The sequence below is a fragment of the Chlorocebus sabaeus genome, chromosome 22, assembly GCF_047675955.1.
Source record: "Chlorocebus sabaeus isolate Y175 chromosome 22, mChlSab1.0.hap1, whole genome shotgun sequence".
In the NCBI taxonomy this organism is placed as follows: domain Eukaryota; kingdom Metazoa; phylum Chordata; class Mammalia; order Primates; family Cercopithecidae; genus Chlorocebus; species Chlorocebus sabaeus.
This window is the reverse complement of record NC_132925.1, coordinates 27,115,746-27,141,913: the sequence shown is the minus strand read 5'-3', so window position 1 is coordinate 27,141,913 and position 26,168 is coordinate 27,115,746. Positions and strand designations below refer to the sequence as shown.

Here is a 26,168-nt window from a genome sequence, read left to right as displayed (position 1 = left end):
AGTAGAATATAAACCTGGAAGGTATCTCTCCTCATGCCCATCATTCTCTTCTACATAAATTATCTTGAGACTCACAAAAGGAAAATAAAATTCTGAAATTAAATTCTTCATTGCCTTTGTTGGCTGATTTTATTAACTGTCTATTGAATGGGTGGCTTAATAGAAGAACTCCCTAAAAATGTGCAGTACACTGACCAATCTGTTTGGCTGTTTTCCACATTTTTTCAGAAGTCAAGACACAAAATCTAACTTTTTTGTTTTTGCCAAACAATGAACAGCATTATGTGGATCTTAGACTTTGAAAAAAATATATGACACATATTCTGTAGCCTGAGTACTAGTGCTATGTCCTGCTTTTTGAAGTTACTTTCCGGCAAGGGTGATTTTATCCGACACCAGTGGCCAATCAAAGTCGAAAAATACTAAAGATTGGTTGGTGGCCTTTTTTCCCACTTACATTTCTGTCTGCCTTCTTCACAGTTCAGTCAGTTCACAGTTGAGCTGTGTGTTTAAAGCAAACTGGATGAAAAAAGTAAAAGGAAGGGACTAAATCATTCCTTCCCATAATGCAAATGCCATTCCTGTTTTGATTCTGCTATTCTCCATGCTATATTTAGAAAACAAGGCCTAATTTTTTTACTTAACTCTGGTCCTGCAGACTTTCTCACAGAAATGACACGGAATAGTTCTCTACCTGTCCTTTCTGGCAATGTGTTTGGTTAATTGGTACTTTACCCTTGCTCTTTCCAAGCACAAAAACTCTGAGGCTTGTCCTTTGAGGAAGCACATAACCGAGGGAAGCATAAATCCCCATTTGTCTCAAATGACAAGTCAGACATTTAGCTGCCGAGCAAGAAACATGCTCTCTGTGTTCCTCGGAGAGAAGCAGCTCAGAGTGCTCAATGTTCTCTGAGACAGGAAGCTTGGAGATTCCTTATCAATAGTATGTAAATGGAGTAAGAGAACAGGCTGTAGACTTAACTGGAATTCAGACAGGTCTGGGCATGCCTGGTGTGCTGGTAAGGCCATCTCCCCAAAAGAATTTTCCTGAAGGACTGATATTTCCGAGAAAGTATTTGTCCTAATCTGTGATAAAGCGTTAGTTATCTTTGTGGTTGTGCAATTCTGTATGTAGCATCAACCTTTGCACTTTCATTTGACTTGTAGCAAAGACCCCATTATGTTTTGGTTGAAATACTGTGGAGAGCAATGGGTCTATATGTAAATCTCCAAAGATCTGATCTTCGAAAAATTCTTACATATAAGTGCACAAACAATGCTTTACCAGACCTCTCTAAAATAGTGGGAAGCACAGATGAAAGAGACTCTTCACACAGTAACTGGGAGGCAGGATTCTAAAGACGGACCAGTGCCCAAGATTTCTGACCTCTGCTTATTCATTCAAATACAAATCCAAGTACTTCTTTGAAGGGATTTTGCAGATGTAATTAAAGTCCCAAGTAAATTAATTGACCTTAAAGTATGGTGACAATCCAGGTGGGCCTGATCTAATCTGATGACTCCTTTTAAGGCAGAGCGTTTTCTGTAGGATCAGAAGAGGAAGTCAGAGATTCAAAACATGACGGGGAGGGGAGTTGATGCGCTGTTGCTGGCTTGAAGACTCGGGAGAGCAGGTTGTGCCACAGAATGCAGGTGGTCTTAAAGAACTGAGAGTGGCTCCTGGCTATAGCCAGCAGAGAAACGTGGACCTATGTCCATATTTGGCCAACAACTTGAATGAGTTTGGAAGCAGATTTCCTTCCTAGGGCCTCCATCTTAAAAAGTCCAGCCAAGTGAATATCTCATGTCAGCCTTGAGAGACCCTAAGCAGAGAACTCAGTTGAGCTATGCCAGAATTCTGAGCTACAGAAGTGTGAGATAATTTGTGTTACTTTAAGTCACTATGTTTGTGGTAGTTTTCCACGCAGCAGTAGAAAGTTAATGCAGTAACACGATGTGATGAGGCTTTGTATTTTGTGGGACCCAGGCCTTAGCTGTGGTGGAAGACCTCAGCATCCCAGAGACTTCACGGTATGCAGTGTTTGCCCAGTGGTAAAAGATGGCGAATGATAAGAACAGACTTGATGAGTGCTTGCGAAACCTCCCCTAGGAATTCCTAGAAATTCTCCTGGGTGGGGAAAAAGAACACTGAAATTTGTATTATTACAGTCAATATGAGTGACTAGGACCTACAGGCTGATGAATTCCAAGGAAATTGACTGCACACATTTCCATAAAGTCCAGATTAGTTTGATCTCCTAGTATATGCTTCATTTACCAAAAGGAACATGGGGTTTTTTTGTTTATTTTGGTTTTGTTTTCTGTTTTACTCCTCCTACTCCTAAATTCCCTTGCCTTATTCACAGACCCTGACCTCTTTTGCTAGATGCCAAGGGAAGGATTTAGTAAGCACGTCCTTGGATGATTGTGACAGTAGAAAATATCTTTTTCTTTGTTAAATCTTCGCTGCTGAGACAAAATAGCAACTTATTCTTGAGAGATAGATGACCTCTTTCAGCATACTTAGGTGCCTTTCACAAACTTCCTATTAAAAATAATGAGCAAACATTTTATATTGGATTATTAAGAAAGGAAACTTGGTGACAATTTAGAAGAGTATAGGATTTTCATCTTCTAAGTCAGGATACAGATTAGTACAGAGATGAGTGTGCTATAATTGTACTGTAATTTTATGAAAATATTGTTGGGAAACAATTTTCCACAGATCTTTTGCATTTCTGTACATCTTCAGAGCAGATACATTGACAGCTTTTATTCTGAAATGTCTTTTCAAGTGTGTTTGCATGGAAACAGTTTTCGAAGATAAAGATAATGTCTCCCTCCAAGGCAAAGGACAGATTTGCTTGCTATTTACGATAATAAAGATAATGTCTCTTTCCAGTGCAAAGGATGGGCAAGTTACTGGCAGTCCCTTTAAAAGTTTGCTATCTCCTAAGCTCAGGGAATCTCAGCTTTTATATAAGTCTTGTGTGTACAGGTTGACCAACTTGTCAGAGTTTGCCTGAGACTTTCCTGCTTACAGTACAGTAAATCTGGAATATTAGGAAACCCTTTGGTCTTAGGTAAACGGGGGAGGTGGTCACCCTAGTGAGCTGCATCCATCTGAGATACACCATATCACTTCCATGAGATTTGGAAGACATGGAAACCAATGAAAAACTTGAAGCTCATGCTGCTTGCTGTGTTGTAAGAAATAAATTTCTTTAGCTCTGACCCAGGAGTCTTGAGCCTTCTTCTAGCATCCTTAAAATTGTGATAGGCTAACTTCTTAGGTAGCAAGTAGAAAAAATATCAGACCCTTCACAGTTCTTTAAAAACATAAGTCTAGTAATTGCTGGAATTATAATTGGAAAAAAAAAAAGGTTAGAGAAATAGAGTAAGACCGTAAGCTTCCTCTGAAGCTTTCCAAAATCTGTTTTATGAAATGGATAATTCAAAAGCATATCAACTTGTAAAAGTGATTTGTAAGAACTGGCACTGTTTTTGTGACTTCCATTGCATTTTCCCCCCTCTTTTTAATAGATTATTTAAAAGTATATTGCTAATTTCCAAACATTTAGGAATTTTTCTAGTATCTTTATGTCCCCATCCTTTAGTCTAATCCCACTCTGGTCAGAGAACATACTCAATTCTTTGCAATTTGTTTAGATTTGCTTTGGTTTATTTTGGTAAATGTCTAAGTGCACTTGGAAAAAATGTGCACTTTGCAGTTGTTGGCTATAGTGTTGTCTATATGTCAATTAGGTTAAGATGGTTGATTATATTGTTCAAATTTTCTATATTCTTACTGATTTTTTGAATTTTCTGTCTGCTTGTTCTGTCAGTGATTGTAACATTTCCAAGTATGATTGTGGATTTGTCACTCATCTTTATATACTGTATTAGGTGATACAAATTTAGGAATGTTTTATTTTCCTATTTATCATTTTGACTATTTCCAGTAACACTTATTGATATGATTTGACTGTGCACCCACCCAAAATCTCATCTTGAAATGTAATCTGAATTATAATCCCCATGTGTTGGGGGAGGGAACTTGTGGGAGGTGATTAGATCATGGGGGCAGTTCTCCCATGCTGTACTCATGATAACAAGTGAGGTCTTATGAGATCTGATAGTTTTATAAGGGGATTTTCCCTGCTTCTGTCTCCAGTCACCATGTGAAAAAGGACATGTTTACTTCCCCTTCTGCCATGATTGTAAGTTTCCTGAGACCTCCTCAGCCATGCAGAACTGTGAGTCAATTAAACCTCTTTCATTTATTCTTACCCAGTCTTGGGCAGTTCTTTATAGCAGGCTGAGATTGGACTAATATACTTATCTTAAAGTCTGCTTTACTTGGTATTAATAAAATTATACTAGCTTCCTCCTGTTTAGTTTCTGCATGGTATATATATTTTCCATACTATTCCATGGTATATGTTTTTACTTTCAAATTTTCTGTGCCCTTGTATTTAAAGCATGTCTCTTGTAAACAGCATATAGTGGATTTTTTTTTTTTTTTTTTTGAGACAGGGAGGGTCTCACTTTGTCACCCAGGTTGGAGTACAGTGGTGTGAACACAGCTCACTGCAGCCTTGACCTCCTGGGTGCAAATGATTCTCACACCTCAGCCCCACCAAGAAGCTGGGACTACAGGTGCATGCCGCCATGTCCAGCTAATTTTAATATATTTTTTGTAGAGACGAAGTTTTGCTATGTTGCCCAGGCTGGTGATTGTTCGTTTTTTTGTTTTGTTTTGTTTTGTTTTTGTAATTTAGTATGACAGTCTCTGTCTTTTAATTGAAGCCTTTGGTCCATTTATATCTCATATAACTACTAATATAGTTGGATTTAAGTCTACCAACTTGCTATTTGTTTTCTATATGCCCTATCTGTCCTTGATATTTTACTTTTCCTTTCTTGAATTATTTTGGATTAATCAGTGTCATTTATTCTTCCACATTCCCTCTATCAGTTTTTTAGTTACACATTTCAGAAAATTCTTTTAGTGCTTTCCATATAATTGTAATATATTCATCTATATCTTATTGCAGTCTTAAATTAGTAATTTCACCAGTTACTGTCAAATATAAGAACGCTCAACAATTTAACTCCATTTGCCCACCTGTCACTATTTGTGCTAGCATTGCTAACATGACTTGAGGAATTTGAATGAAGATTTTTGTATCCTTCTCTCAATTTATTTATTATTTGAAATTTTGAGACTCAATTCCAAGCCATATTGGCCGCTCTGAACTCAGACCTCTCTCCCCTCAGTCCCGTAAGACTGTCACTTTTGGTTTGAGCTATATTCCCCTTCGTCATGATTTGAAAAATGCTCTCAGAAAAAAAGTCATAGCATGAATATAGACCTCACCATATGTGCTTTCCTTCTTTCAGGGACTGAGAAAGTCCGGCTTGTACTGTTTGTTTGCCAATGCCTTCAAACAGTTGATTTGTATATGTCAACCAGCTTTTATAGTTGCTTTTGGCAGAAGGGTTAGTTCAATACCAGCTACTTTATCATGCATGGCTGAGATTGGAAATCCCTTAGAACATTTTTACAAACAGAAATTTTCCTTCATCTCCTATTTAATAGAACAGTGTTACAGTTCATGTAAATACACGATTGTTTCAAAATCATGTTTTCAAAATAATAAGATGATTCCCTACCATCCCCCAGTAATTTTTAGTATAGTTAGGAACTCACATACTTAAACATATTTGTTGTGCTTTAATCTGTTGTAGGTATGATTCTTTTTATTTATTTATTTTTGAAACAGGGTCTTGCTCCATCACCCAGGCCAGAGTGCAGTGTCACAGTCACATCTCACTGTGGACTCAACCTCCTGGACTCAAGCAGTCCTCCTACCTCAGCCTCCTGAGTAGCTGGGACTATAGGTGTGCACCACCATGCCCAGCTAGTTTTTTTATTTTTTATAAAGATGAGGTTTCACCATGTTGCTCAGGCTAGTCTCAAATTCCTAGGCTCCAGTAATCCTCTTGTCTCAGCCTCCTAAAATGCTGGGATTATAGGAATGAGCCACCATGCCTGGCCATTGTAGTGTTATTCTTAATGATGCTAAAATGTTCCTATCTTTGACCACTGAAAGCCTCTCTAAGTTAGCTCCTGGCTCCTTCTAATATGTCCTTGGGTGTCTTCACTATCTTCTTTATTATGTGTATGACAAGATATTCCAAGCTCATCTTGTGCATTTTTTCTCTCTAGCACTGGAATCAACCAAGATAGAGTATGAGAAAGATCAAGGGTAAGTTGTGTTCTCAGGGCACTGCCAAGTTTCAGTTAAAGCAAAAAGGTTATAGAGACTAACCAATGGGAAAGCTGAATTCATAGGCTATTTTTCTTTCTTTCTTTTTAAAATTATTATTATTATACTTTAAGTTCTAGGGTACATGTGCAAAAGGTGCAGGTTTGTTACATATGTATACATGCGCCATCTTGGTGTCCTGCACCCATTAAATCGTCCTTTACATTAGGTATATCTCCTAATGCTATCACTCCCCACTTCCCCCCACCCCACAACAGGCCCCGGTGTGTGATGTTCCCCACCCTGTGTCCAAGTGTTCTTATTGTTCAATTCCCACCTATGAGTGAGAACATGCGGTGTTTGGTTTTCTGTCCTTGCAATAGTTTGCTCAGAATGATGATTTCCAGCTACATCCATGTCCCTACAAAGGACATGAGCTTATCCTTTTTTATGGCTGCATGGTATTCCATGGTGTATATGTGCCACATTCTCTTAATCCAGTCTATCATTGATGGATATTTGGGTTGGTTCCAAGTCTTTGCTATGGTGAATAGTGCCACGATAAACATACATGTCCATGTGTCTTTATAGCAGCATGATTTATAATCCTTTGGGTATATACCTAGTAATGGGATGGCTAGGTCAAATGGTATTTCTAGTTCTAGATCCTTGAGGAGTTGCCACACTGTCTTCCACAATGGTTGAATTAGTTTACAGTCCCACCAACAGTGTAAAAATGTTCCTATTTCTCCACATCCTCTCCAGCACCTGTTGTTTCCTGACCTCTTAATGATCACCATTCTAACTGGTGTGAGATGATATCTCATTGTGGTTTTGATTTGCATTTCTCTGATGGCCGGTGATGATGAGCATTTTTTCATGTGTCTGTTGGCTGTATAAATGTCTTCTTTTGAGAAGTGTCTGTTCATTTCCTTAGCCCACTTTTTGATGGGGTTGTTTGATTTTTTCTTGTAAATTTGTTTAAGTCCTTGTAGATTCTGGATATTAGCATAGGCAATTTTTCTGATGATAGTTCACGCTTGCAGCAGGGCAGAGAGAAAGATTATTAGAAGTAAGCAAAGGGTGAGAGATTATGTAAAATGAATTGAGGAAAAGAAGAAAAGGAGGTGAGATGAATGAAAGCCCAGTAAATACTAACGTGTTGTATTTTAAGCAGATCGGCATATGTGTGATTATTTTTTGTTCTAAAAATTTTTGGTATATTAAAAATCACCATCAATCAATTTTCACGTCCCTGATAGTTGCATAGACTCAAGCACTGTGTAGGAATTGACTGTTTAAGGACATTTTTGACCATGCCTTTGTTTTGATCAAAGATTTACCTGAAAAGCATTTCTTTACAGAGCTCAGAAAATTGTGAAGATTTTCTCCTTCTCATTGTCTTGGTATTCTCTTTGCTTTGAGTAGTGGGAATAATTGTCAGACACTATAGAGAAAGAGAGTAAAATGTACTTTAATTTGTACATTTTATTCATTAGTAAGTCTCCTCCATTCCCTATTACATTACTATAATTGTAATACATTTAAATGCATTTATTTCATCTACATTCATTATGTAAAGAATCTCAGGTTGTAAACTGCGGATTAATATTTTCTAGTGAAGAATTGATGGATTTCAGAGAAGGTCCAGGGATGAACAATACTGTATTATCACTTGTAAGGTAATCTTCCTAGGCAGAAGTCTCTTGAAATCGTAGAGATGCTAATGACGGTAGTTGAATCGCAAAGTCATGTTAGTAGTGATAATAAATGGTGTGTGTTTGTGCGTGCTTCAGATGATTCGCATTGTGATAGATGCAGCAGCATCTCTAACTTCAAGAATTTCATTAAGTCTAATGGTAGAGGCAGGTAAGTTATACAAAATATTGAGGATACGTAGTAAGTGCTTTAAGAAAGTAGGCTTGGGCTGCAGGGAGCATTGTAGGGTTCTCAGAGGAAATGATCCTTGCTCCTTCTTGGAATCATTCCAGGCAGAGGGAACAGCAAGTACATGTGTATATAACGGGGGAAGGATAGGAGATAAGGTTGTAATGTGGCTGTATCTAATGGACCTTTATGCCATACTAAAGAGTTTGTACTTTATCCTATACAAATTAGGTAAGGGCAAAGGAATTAGGTAAGGGCAAGGGAAATTTAGTTAGTAGAATATAACTAGAAGATTTTTAGTAATTAGGTATGGGAGATTAAGGGAAGAGACAAGTTAAGTGTGCTTCCCAGGTCTCTGATTTTCATAACCCAATGAATAGAGTGGAGTTGGTTGGGATACATATGAGCAGCCACTGGGGAAGTGTGAATATGATGAATTTGGTATTTATATATCTCTATTAGTATATTTATCTATAATTGTGTGTGAGTGTATCTCTCATAGTATTTTTTAACCTTAGATATCTCTCGGGATAACCTTTCCACATTTCGCAGATAACAAAATATATTCTCATGTTTTGACTAGGAAACATTCGTCTTGTCTTGCTGCCCTTTTAGTTGTTTCCTTGTTCTGTACACTTTCTTGTTTTCTTGAGTAATGTTACGTACTCAGTGGATATTTTTATAATGAAAAGTCACACATAGGACTTTTTCCTCACAGATATAATATTATTCTCTTTAGGAATGTGTCATCACACAAAAATGGGCCAGATTCGAAGTCAGAAGAATATGTCTTGCTGGTTGCAGCTATGACAGGGGTTTCATACCTGCCAGTTGATCTAAATTTTAAGGTAGGAGTTAACTGAAAATCCTTGAGAAAGACAAGGGCAACATGGAGAAAGACAGACAGAATAATGCTAGAATGGAAAAGAAGGCACAGTTTACGAAACTGCTCACACACATTTTTGGCTAGCACGACAGTATGCCAGATTCACTTGTTATTTGTTTCATATATAATTTTAAAACGGAAACATTTATACCTCTGAAAGTACAAATGTTGAGACAAATGTGGATTTCCATTTTTTTATTTAACCAAATTCCCTGGCTTGAAAGGAGTTAGCCCGAGGTTATGAAGAGTTGTGGAGCACCACCCAGCATGTCTCACGTGTCTTTTTTCTGCCTTGGTTTAGCCTCTTATTACCTCACTCTTGACCTATTGAAATAGCTTCCTACCTTTTGTGTCCCTAGTTCCAGATTTCCTTCCTTCTAATATATTTCAAACACTGCTAGAAAGAACGTAAAATGTCATTCTTCCAGTCTTAACAATATGTGTGTTCCTTGAGTCAGTTTGTTATCTACAAGACTTCTAGCTTTGTTTTTAACTTCTAGCTTTGTTTTCAATATGGGGTTAATGTTTTTGACATTTCTCTCCAAAAGGTTTGAATGAAGTCCAAATATTTTACCTCATCGTTTAAAGCCTTCCATGATCTGACTGCAAATTTATTAGCAGCTCTTTTTCCCTTCAGTCATCATGAACCACGTCACATTTCTTGTTCATGTCTCTTCAACTTCACATGGCCTTGCTACCCATCACTCAAGTATACGCACCACGAGGGCTGATCTCCAGAGACTAAAGCAATGGGGAGATTTTGAAATGAAGAAAAGCATGAATCACTCATTCATCTTAGCACATAGTAAATGCTTAGCAATTGTTCCTTGGACCCATTATTAATAATTAAAGTTAAAAACCACCTTGGAGGTGTTTTATGATTTGAAAACTCATGTTAAAATGTAAGTACCGTTGACCTGTAAGGGTTAGGTCACGAGGGTTCTCGGATCATGGGCGGGATCAGTACCATCATAAAAGGGCAAGTTCAGCCCCTTCTTGCACCCTCTTCTTCCACACTTGTGGATGCAGCAAGAAAGTCCTTGCCAAATGCTGGCATCTCGACCTTGGACTTCTCATCCTCCAGGATTGTGAGCCAATACATTTCTGTGCATTATAAATTACCCAGTCTCAGTCATTCTGCTATAGCAGCGCAAAAGACAAAGTGGTTGTTGGATAGGTTCCTAAATCTCTAGAATAGGTTATCTCTAAACACAAATATAGATCTCTCTTTTTACAAACAATCAAAAACCAGTGAAAATGAAATTACAGCCAATTTTGGTATTGCCATTTCAATGATTAGCAACTTTGATAATAGCGGCCATGCTTTATTGAAAACTGACTGTGCCAGCAATCTAATTACTTTAAGTAAATGATCATGGGATCTTTAAAACTACCTTGTGAGGACTCATCCATCTAAATAATGAGCATATTGAGGCTGGGGCTGTCTTTTATTTGCTAAGTACCTGAACTGAGATTTAAATATTGATCTGAGTGACTCCAAAGCTCAACCCAGTCAGCCATCTGCATCCTTTCATTTAGGAAATATTTTTGTTAACTGAGTGACATGTCTTGTGTGACACTCACAGTGGAGAAGTGTGACTGAGAAACCTGGGTATCTCTCCCTCATGGAGATGTGATGGCTATATTGCCAACAAAGGAAGAAGATCCCCTGAATAAAATTTCTAAGTGAAGTTTCAGAATTTAAGTCCATTCTGATCATCATTTTCTATAGCAATTGAATATTACAAGCTGGAATCCAGTGGTGAAAGTGAATTTTGAGAATATTCCTAACTGTGCTACCTGATTACAGTTTAAAGACCTGTATATTCTGAAGAACAGGAGGTCCCAGGATTGCCTTTCTCTATGCTTCCTCATTAACCTAATTTCCTCTGCCTACTTTATCTCCAATCATCCCTAGGATACACTAATTGTAATGTCTCGGTGGGTCAGTGGAAGGTAAAACCACACAGGTACAAAACAAATTGACTGCAGAATCACCAGTTTTATTTCACAGCATCAGCAGATTTTTGTCTTTATGATTTTTGTTTTAAAAGAAGATGTAGTATGGCTAAGTCAATGAACTTTTAATTCTTTAATTGTGTAATGGGTGCTCGTTATCTGTTACAGGGGAACCACGGAATATTGCCTTTCTTTTGATTTTCCTGAGTTAGGTCAGTAAGGAATGTTCTAGCTCCTTCTTGACTGCCTTCTTCCTGCTTCTCTAATCAGTAAGGAAATTTTTTCTCTCCACTTCAGATCTTCTTTTAGTACCTCCCAGTAGTAATAACTAATACATGAAGATCCCCCATGATTTTGGTATTGTGACTTATATGTGGCATATTGATTATCTTATTTTAGCCTTAAATTACCATCAAAAGAAGGTAGATTGGTAGCATTTTCATTTCTATTTTACAGATGAGAACACAATCCTGTTCTTTCTGAATGTAAAACAAAACAAAACAAAAACAAAAAACAACTAGTATTTGTAGTCCTGCTACCATCAGAAACATCAACCTCAGTTGTAGCAGAGGACCAGGAGAAACGTAAGCTGGACTCGGGTTCCTAGTCCTCATTTTTCTCTTGTATTTATCAATAAGTATAGCACTGAGTCAAGAGCATGACCTTGGATTAGCACAGCAGGAGACGTCCCAGCTCTGACACTTTGTAGTTGTGTGTTCTTGGGCAAGTTACTTGACCTGTCTACATCTCAATTTCATGCTCTAAAAAGGTGAGGATTCTAATATTTAAAACCTACCTCAATGAAATAATGTTAGGGACTATTTAATATCCAGATCATCCTCATTATACTTACACTCATCTATTCAAACTGTGTATGTTGTTCTAGTATTCGTTCATTCCTCCAACAAATATTTGAATGTCCACCATGTATTAGACACTGTGCAGTGAACCAGACACACATAGTCCCTGTCCTCATTAGAGTGTACATAGCAGAGTATCTAGTTCATTCAGATATCAGAATCTACACAGTGTATTTAAGAACACTCAAATGTCAAAGGTCAGGATTTTGATAAGGAGCTAAATAGGAGATGGACAATGAACTTCCAGTAAGGAAGAAGGAAAACCAGGCATGTACTGTTGTTCTAGTAACCAAGCCAAGAAAGTGTTTCCAGATGATAGTAGTGATCAATCGCATTAAATGCCTCTGAGAATTAGAGTAAGTGAGAGTCTGAGAATGAAACTGATTTGTACAAGATGGACATCAGTGGTGTTCTTGATAAGGACAGTTTTAGTGAAGAATGGGAGAACAGAAAACAACTACTTGGTACATATAAATTTTCAGGAATGAATTTCCAGCATCCTTACCTCATGATCACTAGAATTCTTTTGTTCTCAAAAAGAATATTCATCTTTGGGTAGTGCAGGTGACTTACTCAAATTGACCCTCTGCAGTACTGCTATCCAAGTACCTATTCACCATCAAGTCTTTATCACTGTTATCATAATATCTGGAAATATAATACATCTTTTGAACTAGCCTATCCATTGCTGGTTTGCCTTTATACTTACCATTGAGTACACCCTAATATCCAGTGATAAACATTCATCACCCTATCTTATTTTTCAAATATCTAGAATTTTTTTTTTGAGACAGAGTCTCGTTGTATCATCCAGGCTGAAGTGTAGTGGCAAAATCAAGACTCACTTTAACCTCTGCCTCTCGGGCTCAAACAATCCTCCCACCTCAGCCTACCAAGTAGCTGGGACTATAGGCACGTGCCACTACACCTGGATTTTTTTCATTTTTTGTAGAGACGAGGTTTTCCATATTGCCCAGACTGGGATACCTAGAGTTTTATAATGTGTGATAAAAACGTAACTCTTGATGGTCTGATGAGATGTTCAGTATTTTGAGAGATTTCAGCCATTTTAAGAAACTCGTGCCACCATTTTTAGGCTTCTTTTAGTGCATGGCACTTATTTCTCATGCAGAACAAGACATGGACATCTTTTCTTCTGATATGGATTTATTTCTTACAAAGTAACTGGGAGACAAGCACATTTGAATAAATCTCTTCTTTGGAGTTTTTTTTTTTTTTTTGGTCTCAAGTATTAAGTGTATAAGCTCTGGCATTTGATTTCTTGTTTGGGGGAATGCTGAGAGACTTGAGAGACGGCGTGCAAGCTTGCTTTCGAGCTTCACTGCCAGGGCTGGGGTATCTAACTTTGGATGATAATCACTCTCATATTTGACGCAAGGGCAGGGGCACTCACTCTAGAAGTTATAAATGATATTTCAGCCTGGATTGATTTATCAAATTGAAAAAACCAAAAAGAATCCATTCAGAGTGATTTTATTACTTCTTAAAAAAGATTGGAAATTTTGCTTCTATTAAAAAATTACCATAAATGGAATATTAAATAAAATGTGTGATTGTAACATGACATTTAACTGTAGTGCTTTCCTCATGTTATTATGAGCATGTAAAAGAATTCTAGTATCTTAATTTTTAAAAATGTAATGAAGATTTAGAGAATGGCTAGGATTTTTGTTTTTTAATTTAACTGTAAGTATTGTGTAAGTGAATAAGCAGGGTTTTGTTTTTCAAAAAAAAAAATTACCTCAAGGCTTCTTTATTAATATATAAAGTTGTGGAAATTGGCTTTATTGGTTACAAACACCACATACGTTCAACATTTGAAAAAAATGCTATTTGTTTAGCATTTTGGTTTGTAAAGACAGAATATTTATTATTTATTTATTTATTTATTTATTTATTTATTTATTTTGAGACAGTGTCTTGCTCCGTTGCCCAGGCTGGAGTACAATGGTGTCATCTCTGCTCACTGCAACCTCTGCCTCCTAGGTTCAAGCTATTCTCCTGCCTAGGCCTCCTGTATAGCAGAGATTACAGGTGCGTGCCACCACGTCCGGCTAATTTTTTGTATTTTTAGTAGAGATGGGGTTTCACCATGTTGGCCGGGCTAGTCTCAAACTGCTAACCTTGTGATCTGCCTGCCTCAGCCTCCCAAAGTGCTGAGATTACAGGCATGAGCCACTGCACCCAGCATAAAGACAGAACTTTTAAATGGATACCTTTAAGATTTTCTTGTAGAAATAACCTTACATAAGTTTTCTGAAGCTAGAGCCTTTCTTAGACTGCTTTCCTAACCAAGTGTGAGTATAACAAACTTTTCACACTCGGATGAGTTACCTGTCTCATGTAGATGGACCAATGTAGGCCATTGCTTCATTATGTGAGATAGAATATGTTCAGCTATTTATTTACAGAATCTATGAGTGCTTGCCTACCATTGAATATGTGCAACAAATCCATAGGGTGGATGCTATGAAGCTATTCCATCAAGGAAAAGCTATTCACCAAATAGAGAAATCACAGCTATCGTGTTTAAAGGTATACATGCATCTATAAGAAAGGAATAGGGCCTCCAGTGCACATATCATGCCATTTCTTTGAGTAGGTTGCACTGGGGAATAATATTTTAAGAAATATAGGTAGTACTCGTAGCAGATAGGAATAGCAAATCATTTGCTTCTTGCTGCTCACATTTGCTAAGACTGTTATGAAGATTTTCCCTGGGCACATGAATCAGTTTAATAATGATTGCTGCCAGTTGGTGGCTAGACATCAGACTGCCAGCCTACTCAACAGTGTTGCCATCTGCTATTTGGATTCACAGTGTGTTGCTGCTATGCACCACCTCATTAAGAACGGGACCCTTGTGAGCCATAGACAGTGGCTTATTCAAGCAAGCGAAGTAAACTCCTCCCCAAGCCAAATTTGTAGAGGCTGCATGCATCTCATCTTATTTGGAAATTGCTCTATGCTGATCATGTAGTCTGATAGCTCATTGTCTCTGATCACTTAGGTTTAGTATTTCAAGCCAGCTTCTTATTTCAAATTAGTGTCAAAATACAAATATGATTATTTCAAAGACTTGTAAAAACTCCATTTTTTTTTGGTAATGCATTCATATCTTAAAGTGGTATTAGTCAGTGGGTTGCCAAACACATATTTTAATAAGTTATTATAATCCACTGGGCTTTTCTGGATAGTTCTTCCAGTCCTGAAGATTTTTCAGTTTTGTCGAATTCCTACTGCAGTTTTTATTTCTTGGAAATGGACTTTCAAAGGCTTTAATCATATTTCCTCTTTTCCTCTCCTGTTAAATATCTAAAAGCAGCTAGAATGCAAAATACTTGTATCTGTCAGATAGACATGAGTGCATTTTACCTGACAACCATGGATTATCTTAAAGTTTTAAACCCTGTTACAGAAAAAGAAAATTTATTTGCACAGGTCATATAATATTTAGAGCCTCTCCATAGCACCTCCATAGATAGTAGATCCTGTAGTACTTTAAGCATTAGAGTTACATATCAAAATTAAGCTAGTTTCAAATCTCAAAGGAATTAATAAGCTGAGATTTAAGTCTTGCATACCCCTCCCCTTACTTTCCACACAGGTACTTAGTTCTCACACTTGCACTTACCAGCATCCAGAATGTATTTCTTAAGCCCTACGCTTGTTAGGTACTCTATGAAAAAGGGCTTTAGGCCAGGCATAAGTGGCTCACACCTGTAATCCCAGCACTTTGGGAGGCCAAGGTGGGCGGATCACTTGAGGTCAGGAATTTGAGACTAGCCTCACTAACATGGTGAAACCCCATCTGTACTAAAAATACAAAAAGTTAGATGGGCGTGATGGCAGGTACCTGTAATCCCAGCTATTTGGGAGGCTGAGGCAGGATAATTGCTTGAGCCTGGGAAGCAGAGGCTGCAGTGGGCCGAGATCACGCCACTGCACTCCCTTCCAGGCAACAGAAGAAGACCCCATCAATAAATAAATAAACAAATAAATAAATAAATAAAATAAAAAAAAGGTGGGGGCTGAGCTTTGATGGGCAAAGAAAACTAGAAAGTGGGGTGTCTCAGACAGCATTCTCCAGGATGCAGATTCTGAGATATACTTTAATTGTAGGATATTAAGAAGTGCCTTTTGCCAAACGTTTGTTAAAAGAGAGAGAGAGAGAGAAGTGGAATTGTGTGGAGGGAGATGAGTTATAATGCAGGTCCAATGACAGCCTTGGCCAACCCAACAGGGAGCTCTGGAGTTAAAATGGCCCTCAGAGATGTCCTGAGATGGGCAAGAGAACAACTTTGTATCTCCACACTGATCAATCCTTGGCTATGGGCCACTCCACAAAAAAGTGTGACCTTAGGTGAAGTGGTTCTCTACAGCTATGCCAATTCCTGAAGAGGGCTGTCAGCTGCAGGCTGCCTGCTAACATTACACCCAGCAAGTGGGGTGCAAGCCGTTCTTTGAAGGGGGATCTGGGTTGCACATCATACTACTGCCACATGGAACACAGCAAATCATCTCTTTTGGAGAGTTGCACTAAACATTCACATACAAATGGCTTTGAGAATCTGGCACTGAAGGAACTTTCTAATTTAATTTTTCTCCTGACATCAGTTCATATCCTATGGAACTAGTTTTCCACTGAACGTAATTTGATAAATGTCTCCCTAATCTTACAGTGCCTTGCAGGCTGTTAAAAGAACTGCATATAGACGGTTTGCTCTGGGCTTGCCTGCCCTTCAACAGGGTCTATCAGTTCTGCCTGAAAACTTTGGTGGTGTTGTATTAGTTAAGGATCTGCTATACAATGGCATGTATGTACTGTGATGAAATTAACCATCACACCTTCATAGGGGTCAGGTGAATGAATATGTGATGGATATACTGTGATGAACATGTCATAAAATAGTGACAATTCACTAAGGCCGTCAAGAATGAGCCTGTGAGAGGTTACCAGTATCACTAAGTGCAGTAGTGGCTTTACTCTTTAGACCAGGGCTGATGGTAAATGAGGTGGTCAGAGAGCTGGGATTGTTAATGATTCAGGGGTGATGGGCCCTCAAATGATAGAGGGCCCTGGAGGACTAGTGCTTAATTACCAAAAGTCAAGAGGCCATAATTACTATAACAACTGGTGAAATCGGAGGGGTAGTTAAGGGGGTTTGATTCACAGGGTGTTTAGGAGATAATTAATTGAAAGTAACACCCCTACAGGCAAAATAGATGGGCACATAACAAGAATGCTGCTTAACGCCTATAACCAAATAAGGCACGAATGGAACCGCACTCCAGTGACACATGCCTTTCTCAGTTCCCAGACCTGAAGCACTTTTCACGTAAGGAACCCACAGATGGAAGAACCCAAGTGGCTGGGTTACTAGGTCACAGGTCACTAGGAGGAAGAACCCTGATATACAGGTATATACTTTGATGAAATGGCAAGCTCTTCCCCAAATAGATTTATGACTATATGCTGGCAAGCAAGAATATCCAGACACTTCCAGGTTTACTGGGCACACAGCCTGAGTTGACAATGACACCTAATACTCTTCCTGGCAGCTAGGCCTGAATAGAGCTGTGCAGCCCAAGGGGTGGACTGAGCCAGCATGGAAATGCACCACTGAGATCTTTTGCTGTGGAACATAATTGACTGGGGGGTGTCCCCGCTACTCCTCTCCGTATCCATTGATACAGTCATGCCAAGGCTACATTTCCCATGAGTTGTTTCCATAAGAACAACAATGAATGAATGAGGAAGGTATACTAATAATGCAGGCCTATTCCTGTGAGGTAGGGGGCTCCTCCAATGGGCAACTTTGGTTTGAGTGTTCTTCATCTGACCACAAACTTTATCAGAACTGTGCTACAGTCTAAGCTTTTTGCTGCTCAACCATCCTTTCTTCCCTCTCTCCTTCTGTATTAGTCAGGGTTCTCCAGAGAAACAGAATCAATAAGTCCTATGGATCTATCAGTCAATCTATAAGGATTTATAATCAATCTATAAGGACTTATCAATAAATAAATCCTTATTTATTATAAGGAATTGGCTCACACAATAATGGAAGCTGAGAAGGCCCCCAATCTGCTGTCCGAAGGTCTGAGAACCAGGAGCATTGAGGTGTCAGTCCCAGGTCAAGGGCAGGAGAAGATGGGTGTCCCAGTGTCACAGTCAGGCAGAAAATTCAACCTTCCTCCACCTATTTTATTTGGGTCCTTAGAAGACTGGATCAAGCCCATCCACACTGGGGACTGCAATCTGCTTTATTCAGTCCATCAATTCAAATGTGAATTTCTTCCAGAAAATGCTTCATGAACACAACCAGAAATAATGTTCGATCAGATATGAGGCATCCGGTGGCCCAGTGAAGTTGACACCCATAAAATTAACCATCACACCTCCATGGAGGCCAGAAATTTTATGTATTCTGAGGACTCTGTCTCTCTGACTTCCTCTCTATTTAAACCCTTAGCCATTTTTCCCACGCAAATAAATGTCTTGTAAATTGAATCCTGTCTTTCCATGTGTTATTTTGGAGGACTGGAACTAATAAATTTGGACTTTGTTCTAGCAGGTAGTTTAGTTATTTACAGTTCAGCTTTATACTATTGAGGCTTTTTTTTTTTTTTTTTTTTTTTTTTGTGTGGGTGGGGACCAAATGTAGTACAGTTTTTAGTCAGGATACTTTAGCCCTACTCATGTAACACATAACCTTTCTGGGATCTTTAGTGAATGCCTGATTTTCAGTCAGGACTCTCCACTGTGGTTGGATGGAAATTAGATATTTCCCAATCACACGCTAATTTTGAGACTCATTAGGCGTAGTGTTCCGCTAGGTACACAATGGAGCCTCTACGTAGATTTCTGGATTTTTTTGTCTACCTTCTTCCTTGTTGATACTTTGTCCTAAAAATTCAAACTATCTCAGTCTCAACTCCAATCTTCCTCTCCTCAACTCAGCAAGACTCTGGTCTCCTACGACGGGATCCAGAGTGCTCGCCTCGGAAAGGCAGGGTGATCAGAGGCCTCACTTTGTTTCCCTTCCTCAGCGATCAAGTTGTCTAAACTTTTTCCCTGGCTTCTGGAAACACTGAGAGCCAACCTTTCTGTAAAATTTCTAACATAAGTACTTACAGCTTTAATACGCTGTATTTTCATTAAAATTAATTTCAAAATATTTTCGCAATTTTGCTGTGATTTATTTTGTGACCCCTGGGTCATGAGATGTATGTTCCTTAAATGAATGCATTTAGGATATTTTTTGTTACCTTTAGGTATTTGATTTCTGGTTTAATTTATACTCTATACGATTTCAATCTTTTGAAATTTCTTAAGACTTGATTTGTGATACAGCCTAACATGCACCCCAGAACACGTGGTAAATGTTTTAGGGTACACCTTAAAAGAATATGTATTCTGATGTTTTTGAATGTAATATTTTATGTCTTATTCATATTTATAGTACCAATACATAGCACATAGTAGAAACTTAACATATATTGAGTTAAATAATTCAAAGGTTTTATCCTATTGGTGGCAATTCAAGACCAAATAAGAGAGGATGATGATGATATCACTATTTCTGTTAAGATAGGGCTTCATACAACATACAGGAATGTCCAGTCAAGTCACGCAGTTTCTCCTCTATTCTAACCAATGTTAATGCTAACACTTTATATGATGAAAATTATCCCAGTATTTTTCTTCCTATGTTTCTATCAGTTTTCCTTTCATTGATTGTAAGATGTATATCACTAGAGCTATTTGACAGTAGGAAACAATTATCTTAGGAAAAGTTAGTGACATTGGTCTATAAAGCTCACGGAGACATAAGAAATGGTTAATTTAATTTTTTCATTTTTCACCAAACAATTCACGATTGTTTCTGAGATTACAAAAGATTAGACAATAGCTAATATCTCTATGCAATGGTCAAATTTTTCAAGTAGAATCATTTTTTAATTTTCCGAGTTCCAATGTCACTTTCTCCTTGAACATGACTCAAGGTTAAAACTTATAAATATACACCTTCTAATGCATTTAACTTTCCTATTTAACCCTTCTGCCAACCTTATTCTGGACACTGAAGTTTTGATTGTAAAGAAGGAATGAAACAGATTTCGATGAGTCTAATAGTATGTTACGTAGGCTTACAAGATGCTTCTTGTGTACGGTCCCATATCTTTTCAACCTCTGAGTCCAGTCATGGCTCTGTTGAACAGTTATGGAAGATATTACACTGCTCTGTGCTGACACTGTCTCACTTCGAGCATGCACCAAGACTCTAGTTTCCTGTCTTAAGACCTCTCTGATGTAGCAATGTGCGATGCTGAGGTACCATGTGGGCACTCAGCTCTTTGCAGCCTAGAGGGATGGGGTGGTGGGGGCGGTGAGTTAATGCCCCAAAGGAGCAGCCCTCAACAAACAGGAGGTGACTGCTGATGGAGAAATACTTCTCCCTAAGGCAGACAGTTCTGAGATAAAGTTTAAGAAGAATCCTAAGAAAGTTCTGCATTATGTAGCCATTAATAGGGGTGGACCACTTGATAACAGCAGTATCTGGTCTTGCTTGGACTTACTTTCCCTTTTCCCATGTTCACTCCCCTGCCTCTCATTCCTGCTCCTGGGTGTTAGACTCATAAATAGAATGTGTCTACCTTTGTCTCAGGCTCTGCTTTCAAGAATAACCTAGATTAAAACAGTGGGTAAGTGCGTTGTTGGTACATTACATAATGCAGGGATGGAATTTTCCTTGACTCTGTGCATGCTACAAAGAAACACTTATTTAGATGGCAGCATAGTTGAGGATTTCCACCTTTTTCCTTTTTGAAAGCTCATGGTCCATCCTGAGCCTGACCACCTAAAGAAAAAAAAGTTGTCGTAATTAGGTTACAATTAAACAGGCAAATAAATATCTTTGTGAGGATGACTCTAAGCATTTTTTTTTTCTGTCTGAGGGAGTCATCAGCAATTTGACTAGATATTTTCATCTAATATGGAAGAGCCCTCAGTCTACTTAATCATGCAAAGATTTGTTGCTTTGGAAACAAGCATATTAAATTTCTTATTTTCCTTGGTAAAAAAACTGGATCTTGGCTGGGTGTGGTAGCTCACCCCTGTAATCTCAGCACTTTGGGAGGCTGTGGAGGGTGGATCACTTGAGTCCAGGAGTTCGAGACCAGCCTGAGCAACATAGTGAGACCCTGTCTTTATTAACAATATAAAAAATTTTTTAAAAAAGTAAAACAAAAAAGCTGGATCTTTTAGTGCTGTAACTCTTTTTGTTAAGATAAAAAACATAAATTACTGGAACACTATCAGGGCTTTCTTCATTCATGAAGGAATCCTCTGAAAGATACCAAGAGTTATTAGAAATAAATTGAGGTTGTCCATATGCTAGCACTAAGTGAAAACGTTAACAATGATAATTTTTTACTCATTTGGTTCTGAAGACACTTCAGAGAACAAAATTGATTAAAATCTCTCTCTTAATTAAACTTGTATTCCAGTGGAACAGAAAGTTAAGACAATAAACCAAGTAAATCATTACAATACATTGAATTTAAAATAAAGGCTACAGCCAGGCATGATGGTGCATGCCTGTAATCCTAGCTACTCAGGAGGCTGAGGCAGGAGAATTTCTTGAACCCGGGAGGGTGGAGGTTGCAGTGAGCTGAGATCGCATCACTGCACTCCAGTCTGGGTGACAGAGCGATGCTCCATCTAAAAAAAAAAAGGTGGGGGGTATGCAGATGAAAATAAACAAGAGATGGTGTATGGCCTGAATTATATACCCCCAAAATTCATATGTTGAAGGCCTAACCCCTAGTACCTCATAAGGTAACTATATTCGTAGATAAGGTTTTTAAGGAGGCAATTAAGTTAAAATGAGGCCCTTTGGATGGGTCCTAATCTAATCTAAATGTCTTTATAAAAGACATTTGGGCATGCAGAGAGACACCAGGGCACTCACTCACAGAGAACAAACCATGAGAGGACAGAGAGAGAAGGTGGCCAATGGCCAGTCAAGGAGAGAGGCCACAGGAGAAATCAAACCTGCTGCCATCTTGTTCTTGGACGTCTAGTCTCCAGAGCTAAGAAAATAATTTTCTGAGGGTTAAGCCACTGGGTCTGTGGTGCTTTGCCATGGCAGCCCCGCAAACCAATCCAGATGCTGAGAGAATGTGTAAGTTTTTTGTTTTGGTTCGTTTCATTGGTAGGTCTCACTGAGAAAAATGACATTAGAACAAAGACCTGCAGAAGAGTCAGTTATATAAATATTTGGGGGCAGGAGCATTCTGGAAGAGGGAAAAGCAATCCCCAAAGCCCTGATCTGGAAGGAGGCCAGGGAGGTTTGATACACAGAGCATTAGAAGATGAGGTTAGAAGGGTATGGGACAGGGAGGCAGATCACAGGAGGGAAGGGTTCTCAGTGGATGCAAGTCCGTACTATGCACCAACAGGATATTTTGAAAAACTGTGAGGAATTTCGGCGTTACTATGATTGCGGTGGTGGTAATGTTAGTGGGCAGGCAACATTTATGTTAAAAGAATAGCCATGCTTAGGACCCTTCCACCTGGCAAGTATTTTTTCCACATTCGATGTGACTTTAAAATGCCCTGCTGCTCATTCATGGAGATGTAACACTATATAACCTTTTATGCTAACCTCTAAACTCCATTAATGACAAAATAGGTTACTGGGATCAACTTTTCATTTAAACAAGTAAACATTCTGGATACATATATTTGATCAAATTTGGGGAACCTTTGCTAATACTTTTTCAAGTATTTTTCTGCCTGATGGTTTCTCTCCTTGACTTCTGAAAGTCCAATTTCATGTAAGTTAGATGTCTTTATATTATTTCATGAGTCACCATGTTCTGTTTATTATAAACTTTTTTATTCTCAGTGCACTTTAAATTTGGATGATTTCTATTGTTTTTTTTTGTTTTTTTTTTTTGAGATGGAGTCTCACTCTGTCGCCCAGGCTGGCGTGCAATGGCGCAATATCAGCTCACTGCAGCCTCCATCTCCCCAGTTCAAGCGATTTTCCTGCCTCAGCCTCCCAAGTAGATGGGATTACAGGTGTGCACCACCACATTCAACTAATTTTTGTATTTTTAGTAGAGACGGGGTTTCACCTCTTTAGTAGAGGCTGGTCTCAAAACTTCTGACCTCTGACCTCAAATGATTTGTCCACCTCGGCTTCCTAAAGCGCTGGGATTACAGGCATGAGCCACTGTGCCTGGCCCGCTATTGACCTATCTTTAAGTTTCCTGATTCTCCTTACTGTGTGTCCAATCTACTGATAATCCCATCAAATAATTTCAGTTATTATATTTTTCAGTTCTAGGGGTTCCATTTTGTTCTTCTTCTATTAGTTGTATTTATCTTGAAATTCCCTGTCTTCATTTATCATATCTACCCTTAGTAAGAATCTTTAATAATTTAAAATAGCCATAAATATATTTGAAATTCCTTTTCTACTGATTCCAACATCTGGAGGTCTATTTCTATTGATTTATGACAAAGATGATGTTGCAGAGCAGTGGGGAAAGGACTTCCTTTTCCAAGAAAAACTTAGGTCAGTTGGATAGCTACATGAAAAAAACAAAATAGTCCTCACTTGACACCATATGCCAAAATTAATTTTAGGTAGTTAGCACATCTAAGTGTTCCAAGAAAAAAGTTAAGGTTCCAGATGGTAACGTAAGAGAATGCCCTTGTCACTTTGGGGTAGGCAATGATTTCTTACAGGTTAGCAAAAGCACTAACCATGAACAAAAAGTGATAAATTAGACCTCAATAAAAATTAAAGATTTACCTTTATCAAAATCTAAAAATGAGAGAGTTAAAATGCAAGCCTTTAATTAGGAAAAGATGTTTGTTTGCAGCACTTATCTAGAATATACACATCAAGTAGAAGAAGATTAGCAATAGAAAAATGGGTGAATGCCTAAAAGCCACTTTACTAAGGAGGATATCTGAGTGGCCAATAATTACATGAAAGATGCTTTTTATCTTTAGTCATCCGAGAAATGTAAATTAATACTATATAAACCCCAAATGTTGGAGAGGACGTGGAACAATGAGAACTCTCATCATATAATGCTGGCAGGTCTATAAATTTAAAAAACTGCTTGGCACTGTAATTATAGCTGGTTATGAGCAAACCTTTGATATGTATCCCAATAGAAATGTGTATCTATGTGAACCGATTCACAGAATAATGTTCATGGAAGTATTATCTATAATAGCTCCAAACCTGGAAAGAACTTGAATGTCCAGTATCAGCATAAGGGACCAGTCACAAAAGACCACATATCATACGATGCAATTTTTGTGAGATGTCCAGAATAGGCAAATCTATAGAGCAGAAAAATTAGTGGTTGCTTGGGGCTAGAAAGGATAGGGAATTGGGGTTGTGGGAGTAATTGCTAAAGGGTATGAAGTTTCCAGGTGATGGAAATTTTCTAAAACTGACTGTGGTGATGGTTGCATATATCTGTGAATACGCTGAAAGCATTGAATTGTACACATTGAATTGCATACTTTAAGTGGATGAACTGTATGGCATGTGAATTATATCTCAATACATCTGTAATTAAGAAAAAATAACAGTAAAAAGAATAAATTGTGTATACTCATATAACTGAATTTCATACAGCCTAGAATAAAATTTTAAAAAAGACTTGTTACATGCAATTACATGGATGAATTCAAATATAATATAAAGTGAAATAAACCAGGTACTATAAAATATTTACCAAGTAATTCATTTCATGTGAAATGTCAGAATAGACAAAACTAACAGGGGGATGAAGAATGCTACTATTAGTTAATTTCTTGAGCTGGGTAGTGGTTGCCCGGACATGTTTGTGTTAATCTTTGAAAGTTTACTGAAACGTATTTGTCATTTGTACGCTTTCCTGTATGCTGTACTACAACACAAGTTTTATTAAAAGTATTTCTAAAAATCCATTTGTTCAGTAAGTTGTCCTAAAATATGCATTAAAAAAGAATTTAAAAATACACGAGCATTTCAAAAGTTATTTTTTGTGGGTTAGGGTTATGGAGAATTTCTTTTCTCCTATATATGTCTCAGAATTTTCCAAATGACCATGGTAGACATATATTACATTTATCACCAGAAAAAAATACTAAATACAATTGTCTGAGATAATCTTGCATTACTTTTACACTAAACTCATTTAGTTCAAATGTGGGGACTTCAGCTTTTGATCCCAGATGAAAAGAGCCTGTCATTTTGGAGCAAAGGAGGGCGTGGCAGTTGGTCAGAGTGTTTCCTGGTGGCCTAGGAGACTGCCAGGAACTCACCACGGGCCACCGGCCTAGGGGGAGGAGCTGAGGTGCAGGTGCTGGGAGGGATTCAAGAGACTGAACTAAACCTGGGTGGGTCCCAGTCCTCATAAAACCTGGATCCTAACTGCAAAACTATGGTCGGGCCTAGGAAGCGGTGGAGGACTCACTGGCGCTCTAGCTTCTGTGCTGGGTGAATTAGTGATTAGGCTTTAATCATCACAGTCCTCATGATTCTATTTTTGTAAGGCCAGCAGCTCAGAGTGGTTTTTACATTGTCAAAACAAAGACGAATATGCTACAGAGACAGTTCCAGGCCCAAATTCTAGAGTATTTGCTTTCTGGCTCTTTACAGAAAAAGTGGGTAAACTTCTTGATTAGAGACTCTAGGCAGAAGGATTCTAAGGTATTTAAAATGTTTACCTGGGAATGCGCTTGCTGGCGAGGCGGAGCCGGCGCCGGTGTGAAGCAAGTGTGCCCAGGGGCACTGGTGCCACGCGATGTTGGATTGCCTAGGCTGGTCAGACGGAGCAAATCGGAATCCACCGAAGAAAATTCACCTCTGAAGGATCGAGTCTGGAAAGGGATGGCCGGGCTCTTCCTGGACAGGGGTGACCAAATGGATGAGGATGCTCTCTGCAGCCCTCGGCGGATCGCAAAGGAGCAGGGCTCCGGTCTTCTATCTGGGAAAGCATCTTTGTCACTCGTCGAGAAGCCAACGGAGCCCCTGCGGAGTTCTCTTTCCCTGTCTCTGCGGCGGGCAGAAGAAGCGCATTGAGCGGTTCGCCGGGCTGTCTGCAACTTCGCGAGCTGAGCCGCGTGGGTGCGGCAGGCCGACCGGCGCGTGCGCAGCGAGCTCTCAGCGCCTCCCACCGCGCAGGCTCGGCGTTGGCCTCCGCGCCCCGGGCTAGTGCGCCCTTCTCGGGTCTCCTAGGACGCGGGGCAGCCGGGGCGGAAGG

General features: G+C 38.8%; 1 long non-coding RNA gene across 1 annotated transcript; it reads right to left on the bottom strand.

Moving 5' to 3' along the window:
- Positions 1-9,770: 9,770 nt before the first annotated feature.
- LOC140709814 (uncharacterized) lies at positions 9,771-26,048 on the bottom strand. Its single transcript, XR_012090524.1, has 2 exons — positions 25,633-26,048; positions 9,771-20,746 (listed from the first exon to the last, which is right to left on the bottom strand). It is a non-coding gene; the product is annotated as an uncharacterized lncRNA (long non-coding RNA).
- Positions 26,049-26,168: the final 120 nt, after the last annotated feature.